Source organism: Camellia sinensis, chromosome 11 (genome assembly GCF_055761805.1).
Source record: "Camellia sinensis isolate YWXY chromosome 11, ASM5576180v1, whole genome shotgun sequence".
NCBI classification, from domain to species: domain Eukaryota; kingdom Viridiplantae; phylum Streptophyta; class Magnoliopsida; order Ericales; family Theaceae; genus Camellia; species Camellia sinensis.
In genome coordinates, this window is record NC_138971.1 from 55,848,737 (window position 1) to 55,857,297 (window position 8,561).

The following is an 8,561-nucleotide window of genomic DNA, read 5'->3' on the forward strand; positions in this document are numbered from 1 at the left end:
AGCGGAGAAGTTGTTGAGGCACTTTGCCTCGGTGCCGTCATTCCTAATATCTTTGGTTCCGCCGCCATCTAAAGTTACTCAGTCACTCTGCCTCGACGACGCCATTCCTAATATCTTCGGTTCCACTGCCATTTGAAGTTGCTGAGGGAAAGAAAAAACCGAAGCCACTAAGTTACAGAGGGGACACTTGCGATGACTAAGTTCCAAAGGCACTTTGTCGGTACCGCCATCTCTAATATTGTCGATCCTGTTGTCTGAACTCGCCTCGAAAAATGGCTACGGCAGCTACTAAGTTGCAGAGGGAATAGCCTGCCAAGGTGATTGCAGCCTTTGAGAGAGGCCTCCCTTTACAAACAAAGGCTAATGCTTGGCCCTGATAATAGGCCTCCAGGCATTACTAGCCTAGGGCTGATAGCAGGCCCCCTCTCCAAAGTTTATTGACTTGGCACTGACACGAGGCGCCAAAGCTTACTGGTTGGAGCTGATAGCAGTCCTAGAGATACAGCATACCACGGCAACCTCGCAAAGATGGGAGCAGGGCATCCCGAGCGCAAGGGACTCCCTTTCGATTCACCCAGGTTATGGACCTACCTTGGTTGCACAGGTAGGACCAAAGAAGCCCCCTTGGGCTTGGTACCAAGGCACAGCACAGGTGATAGCAGGCTTGACTGTGACCTTCGCCCTGAGAAGCTGGGAAGGTTGTGGTTAGGTGGCTAAGGATGGAAGCTTCGCTGAGGTGAGCACAAACGTAGTCGATAATAGACTAATGGAGTCCTGAGAATGCATGTACTGCCCAAGTAGAACTGAGAAAGCAAGTGCAGCAGTAAGGTTTACCACTGTAAGTGCACTTGCTGAGGTTCGAGCTGAGAAGGCAAGTGCAGCGACAAACACTCTCGCCGCAACTGCACTTGCTGACGCTCAAAAGAGAGTTGTAGCGCCAAACACTCCCATCGCAACTACACTTGCTGAGGCTCAAAAAAGGTAGTTGTGTAGGCAAACAGTTAGTACACAATACACGCAGAGGGACACGTGGCACCTTCAGCCTGGTGGCTCAAGGTAGAATTTTCCATGTGATCCTCTGGGACACATGTCTTCTCTCTATTTGGCCACTTGGTGCCCTTTTGGTACCAAGGAAAAGCCTATAAATAGGACCCATTTCCCAAGGTTCAAGAAGAGGAATTTTGGGGATCTGGGGTAGATGTTGCCCATTTGTGCACTACCATACACTTCTTCTTGAGCTACCTACTTCACCCTCACCTAGCTACACAATCTACAACTCCCAAACAGTTGCTATTGCTCATCCTCCAGCCATTCCACCATCATTGACCATTAGCATAGTTTTACCTCTCTAACCTTGAACCCCCTACATTTCTGGAGACTTTGCTGGGGAAGCAGCTTTGTTGATGGTTCATACCCACAGTGGCTTACACACTTCACTGGAAAAGATGGCAGAGGATGAAGTTCAGCAACCTCCATAGCAGCAAGGCTCTTCTAATGGCGGAGCAGCACATGCTGAGGACCATGACCACAATGTTGTGGTTGAGGCAGTCCAGTCACTTCAGGATACACAGAGGGGGATCCTAGCAGCTTTACAAACCCTCATTAAGGCTATTATGGCCATGGCGTCCAGACCAGCTCTGGCGCAAGCACCTCCGCCTGTAGCAGTCCCAAACCCAGTGCCTAACCTGCTCACTGAGGTTCAGGCTCCGATCCAAGTGCCTCCGGTGGTACCTCAGGCAAACGGTACGACCGCTGGTTCAGCTACCCAGGAGCAAACTGGACCATTCCAGCCCACTCACTCTGTTACTCTAACCGATGTACAAGCTATGCTCAAGCAAGAGCGCAACAAGAAACAACTACCACCTTTCCTCGACCTAGATATGAAACCCCCATACTCTTGGGAGATATTGACCATGCCATACCCAACTGGGTATACAGTGCCCAAGTTTATTAAGTTTCATGGAAAACAAGGCAATGCCAGAGAACACGTGGTGAGGTTCATTGAAACTCTTGGTGTCTATGGCAGTGACAACTCTCTCGCCTTCGAGAGTTCTCCAAATCACTTACCGAAAGGGCTTACAGCTAATATGTGAACTTGGCTCCCAACCCGATCAAGAGTTGGGAGGAGATGGTGAACAAGTTCCACATGAAGTTCTTCCAAGTCCAAAAGAAAGTTACAACCCTCACACTTGGGCGGGATGTCCAAAAAGAAGGCGAAGATATACTGGACTATGTTAAGCGATTCCAAGATAAGGCTATTGACTATCATGAACCAGTAGATGAGGTCCATTTAGTCAGCATATGTGTGGAGGGTGCCATATGCGATTACAAAATTTTCTTGGTGAACCACAATTTGCCTACCTTTTTAACCTTGGTTGAGGTAGCTAGGAACCTCAGTACCACTGGCCATCTGCATAGATCTCATGATAGTCACTGCTACTCCGACAGTAGCAGAGTTGCCGCGGTAACCTCTGCAGGAGGGAGCTGCTCGCAAGGGAAGGCGTCATCCTCTCAGAAGAGGAAGAGTTATGAGGACAGAAATCCATACCTTTGCAGCCTTGAGAATATTTAAAGCTTTGGTTAAAGAATGGGTAGCTGATGGTGAACTTACTTTGCCTACGGTTGATGTCCTCCCAACCAAGAAAAACCAAGAAAGCCCAGATTATTGTGTCTATCACAGAACCACCAGATACCCTACTGGGGACTGTTGGACTTTGAAAAGTATCTTCAAGAAGAAAGTTGATGTGAATGAGCTAAAGTTTAAAGATGCTGGTAACCGTGATGTAAGGAAGGACCCTTATCTTAACCACAAGGAAAAGGGGAAGAATGTACACATGATTGGGTACCTTGGGCCCGTGCGCGATCAAGTGCACATGGCATTCTACTATGATGAGTTAGAAGAAATTACTAGCGGCCAGCTCCCTAAGACAGTACCTGCAGAGGCAAAATTTGCAGAGGATGCACATGCTCAGGCCTTGCAAAACTCTGTTAACCTTCTTTGACCAGCTGGGGCTGAGCCAACATTTCCGAAGTGCACCATGCCGAAGTTGTTAAGGCTAAGGAGTATGTGCCTCGGCATATCCAAGATGATTATGGGGCCATTACTTTTTCAAAGGCAGACAAAGCATACCCATTTCCTCATAACCGTCCTCTTTTTGTCACAGCTTACATCAATGATGTAGAGTTCAAGTGTGCTTTCCTTCATGGTGGGGTGTCCATAAACATCATCACTACTAACACCTTTACAAAGGCTGGTATCCCAGAGTCCAGGATGGTTTGCCAACCCATCACTGTAGCGGGTTAGAGTGGTGAGAAAAAAGGTTACTAAGGGCCATGTTGTTGTGGACTTAACAGTTTGTGAGATCCGCTCCATAACTAAGTTCCATGTGATTGAAGAAGGCACAAATTACCATATGATACTTGGCAGAGCTTGGATGCACCAATATGGGGCTATCTTGGCAAGTTATCACGAATGCGTGAAGACAAAGTTGGAAAAGCGCACAGTAATCATAAATGAGTCTGAAAAGCCATTCAGAGTGGAAGAGGCACACTATTCGCATGCAGTTTTCTTTACTGAGTTGTCAATGGATGAAACTCCAAGGACTGGTAAAGTTGTAGCGTAAAATTGTTGAGGTGGGAAGACATTCGGGATGCAGAGGCTACTCCAGAAAGTAATGGGCAGAAGAGGAGCAGCTTGTCCATAAGTCCTCCGCCCAAGATTGTTAAGGTGTGCGAAGGCAGCAAGACAGTTTACTGCCTTTGACGGTCTTGGGGGCCAGACTTCATACCTTGGGAGGATGGCCCTGAGACAAATAAATGTGACGGTGATAAGTCCCAAGAATGGTTGGTCGAGATGCTTGAGCCTGCCCCTGAATGCATGCAAGATAGACCCGAACTTCAGCAGGAGGTACTTGCTGAGGTCAACCTCAGCGACGTACCAGGGCAGAGCAAGCCCGTGTTTATCAGCGATACAATGGCTCCAGCAGTTAAGGCAGAATTGATAACACTACTGAAGCGGTACAGTGACGTCTTTTCTTGGACATACGACGAGATGCCTGGTCTTGACCTGTCCCTTGTCACTCATCATCTGGACACTTTCCTCAACTCTAAGGCAATCAAGCAGCATGCTCGAAAGTATCACCCTGATCTTGAAGCAAAGATTAAGGCAAAGGTAGAAAAGTTATAGAGGGCCAAGTTCATTGAGCCTATACAGTACCCAACTTGGCTAGCAAATATTGTCCCTATAAATAAGAAGAACGGCCAGATTATGGTCTGCGTAGACTTTCGCGACCTAAATAAGGCTTGCCCAAAAGATGAATTTCCATTGCCCCATGTTGACACACTTGTCGATTCTACTATAGGCCATCAGATGTTCTCTTTCATGGACGGGTTTAGTGGTTATAACCAGATCAAAATGGCACCAGAAGATGCAAAAAAGACAGCTTTCAGAACGCCCTTGGGAAATTTTTTCTATACGGTGATGCTATTCGGTTTGAAAAATGAGGGGGCAACCTACCAACGAGCTATGACTGTAGTGTTCCATGATATGTTGTATCATGAAGTGGAAGTGTATGTGGATGATCTAGTGGTCAAGTCTACTAAGGCAAACCGACACCTCTACGACTTGGAAAAGGTTTTTCAGCGTTGCCGCAAATTCTGCTTAAAGATGAACCCTCTCAAGTGTGCCTTTGGAGTTACCGTGGGCAAGTTCCTTGGCTTTCTGGTACACCAATGGGGAATTGAAGTAGATGGGGAAAAGATCAAGTCAATCATGGAGATGCCACCACCACAGTCTCAAAAGGCCTTAAAGAAATTCCTAGGCAAAGTGTCATATCTCAGGAGGTTCATTCCAGCCCCCTTTGGGACACTGCAGAAAGGGAATCACAAGTTTGAATGGTTACAAGAAGACCAACAGGCATTTGATATGGTGAAGAAAGAACTTACCTCTCCACTTACAATGATTGCCTCATAACCCGTAAAGCCTCTACTACTGTACCTAACCTCTACACCTCAGTCTATTGGAGCTCTGCTTGTCCAAGAAATAGATGGCATTGAGAAGCCAGTCTATTACATCAATTGTAAAGTCAATGGTGCCGAGTCGCAATATACCCCAATTGAGAGGCATTGTTTAGCCTTAATCTTCACAGCGTAGAAGTTGCACCATTATTTTTTGGCACACCCGATCCAAGTTGTGACCGGAGTGATCCAGTCCGCTACCTACGGAGCAAGCCCGCCCTAACTGGAAGAATGGCAAGGTGGCTTTTGGCTCTAGTAGAATACGACATCACTTATGTTACTCCCAGGGCTATTAAGAACCAAGCACTTGCAGACTTACTGGCCCAATTCCCATCTGATGAACATGAACCTACGGAGGTACCTCTACCAGGTGAGGTCCATGTCTTAGCAGCTGCAGTTGAGACTTACTGGGACTTAAAATTTGATGAAGCTTCCGGAGCTGGGAAAGGTGAAGCTGGCATAACACTAACCAGTCAAGAAGGAGAGAAGCTTCATCTATCATATAAGCTTGACTTTGAATGTTCAAACAACAAGGCCGAATATGAGGCGTTGATACTGGGTCTAATTACTGCTCAAAAGAAAGGCCTCCGCAAGTTGAAGATTCGGGCGACTCCAAGCTAGTTGTCAAGCAAACAATGGGTGATTTCGCCTTGAAAGAGCCTCTGTTGGCCCCATATCACAACTTAGTTCAAAGGTTGCTCACTCAATTTGATGATGTCCAAATCCAGCATACCCCTCGAACACACAACCGTTTCCTCGATGTTTTGGCTACACTGGGGGCAAATGTGGATATACCAGATGATAGTATAGCCATCGTCATCGTTAAAAGAACAACACTAGTAGTGTTAGCTGAAGAACATACAGAGTAAGATGCTGAGGAGGGGAAAGCAAATATAATCCAGCAATTGAAAACAGGCTAGGGAACAATCAGACCAGCAGAACTTGCATCATTTCTGCTCCTCAAAGGAGAGTTGTATTTTCGTGGTCCCAACAACCTGCTGGTAAGGTGAGTCAACTGACAAGATGCAACTTACAAACTTAAGCAGATCCATGCTAAGTCCTGTGGAGATGGAGATATCAGTCCATACCGACAAATACAGAGGCAAGGGTATTACTAGCCAGAGATGGAAAAGGAAAGCACTGAGTTGCAGCACTAAGTTGCAGAGGCAATGTGCAAAATGTCAGTCTTATCCTAAAGAGAAAGAAGCCCATTTCTTAAGCAGTGAGGAATAGAGGCAGCCGTATATTAACTATCTTGGAAATGGCACACTGCCTGAGAACAAAGCTGATGCAATTAGAGTTAAAAGGTTGGCCCTTCGCTTTTTCCTTGACCAAGGCAAGCTGTACTGCAGAAGCTTTGAAGGGGAACCTTTGGCGTGTTTATCAAAAGATGAGGCAAACAAAGTATTGAAGGAAGCCCACAAGGTAGAACATCAAGGAGCGCGACAATGGTATGGGCACCTTATTCACCTTGGATACTACTGGCCGACAATGGAACAAGATGATAAAAACTTTGTAAGGAGATGCCAATACTGCCAGAAGTTTGGGAACTTGATACATGCACCGGCAGTTGAACTGCACAATATCAAGACCCCTTACCTATTTCATACTTGGGCATTTGACCTGGTAAGTCCTATAGCGTAGCAATCCAAAGGCCACAGATGGATATTTATAGCGACTGAAGTTAGTACCAAGTGGGTAAAGACTATACCAATGAAGAAGGCAGATGGGGCAGGAGTGGCCAACTTCATCAAAGAAAACATAATCTGTAGGTTTGGCATACCCAAGGTGATGTTGTCTGCCAATGGGACCCCTTTTGTGAACCGCCATGTGGGAAGATTATTGGACACTTATCTGATCAAGCACCACAAGTCGACCACGTACTACCTGTAAGGGAACGGACAAGTTGAGGCAACCACCAAAACCTCATCCAGATACTGAGTAAAATGATGGATGAAGCAAGGGGCGCATGGTCCAAACAGCTCCTCATAGCACTCTGGGCATATAGAACGTCAAAGAGGAAGCCAACTCAGGCAAACCTATTTTCCCTAGTATATGGGTCCGAGGCTGTGTTGCCAGTCGAGTTGGCAGTACCCTCAGTAAGAATGGCTATGTTAGCACACTTTGTTCCAGACAGCAGGAAGAATGACATAGAGGCAGTTGAAGAAAGAAGAGATCGGGCCTCGTGGGTAATGGAAAAGTAACATCAATCCATAGCTCACACCTACAATCAGTCTGTTCAACATAGAAAGTTCAATGAGGGGGACTTGGTATGGAAAACATTGGATACAATCATACGGGGGCAACCAATCCCCAAGTTCTCACTAAGATGGGAAGGCCCCTACAAAGTTACTGAGGCAAGCAGTAACGGGTATTACAAGTTGACAAGAGTAGATGATGGGTTCAAAACTGGCCCTATCAACGCTAAGTATGTAAAGGAGTACTTTCCCTAATTTCTTTTGTTCAGAAAAAGAGAGTTGTAAGTTTCTTTGTTAATACTTCCAAAGCAAAGTGTAAAGAAAGTGTCATACACTTAGTAAACCTGTTATTCTTGTAAACACATAGTGCAAGGAAAGTTTTCCATACTTAGTGAAATTTTAGCCTTGCAAAAGCTTAGTCGGGATAAAGTTCTATTCATGGAACCAGTTTTGCTTCTCTTTAGAAGGTATGTAAAAGACAGTGAAAGGAAGGCAGTAAAGTAAAGCTCAATATCTTTACTTCTCATAAACATCAAACTTCTCCATAGCATGACTACAGTGTTCAAAAGGAAAAGAAGAAAGAAAAAAGATACCACAAAGAAAAAGAGCCATAACAAAGCCACAATGCATCAAATCAAGCCCTTCATGAAGGAGTCCATCAGGGTCACATCCTGAGGCAACTGAGCAACCAACGCAGAGTCCTTTTCTTTGAACCGAGCTAGGTTCTACTGGTGTTGCTCTAAGGCACCCTCACACTCCTTGATAGTCTCCTCCAAGGATGCGATCATCGCGACATTATCTGCGTGTTCAAGAAAGCCATCAACTGCCTGAAGCCTATCTCTCATCCACGATAGGTCCAAACCGTTCCTCTCAAAGCCGCTCAGGTTAGCCTCAGCACCTTCAACGAACTTGCTGGGGGTTGTCAGAATCTTCTTAGCAACCAGGTCACGAATGAAGCTGGCAAGTGACTCCAGTAGTGCTACTTGCACCATAGATCCAGGAACGTTAAAAGCAGTAAAGGTACCGGGGTGCAGTGCTTGGATGCGGGCAAAAGTAAGGGCCTCCTCGGAGGAGACCCAATAACTTAGAAAAGAAACTTTCCCTAAGGACTGAGGGGACTCTTTCACACCACCACCGCCTTCAATTACTGGAGGTAGACTGGCAGAGTGACCAAAGGTTTGAGGGCGACATACCTCCCCTGAAGATGATTTCCCAATAGCATTGAAATGGGTAGATGCTGGATGCCGATCGGGCGAACTGGCCTCGCGAGAAAGGCTAAAGCTGCCTGCACCATCATGTCGCTCCGAAAAAAGGTCTTCTATTTGGTAGTCTCCAACGTTCAAATCT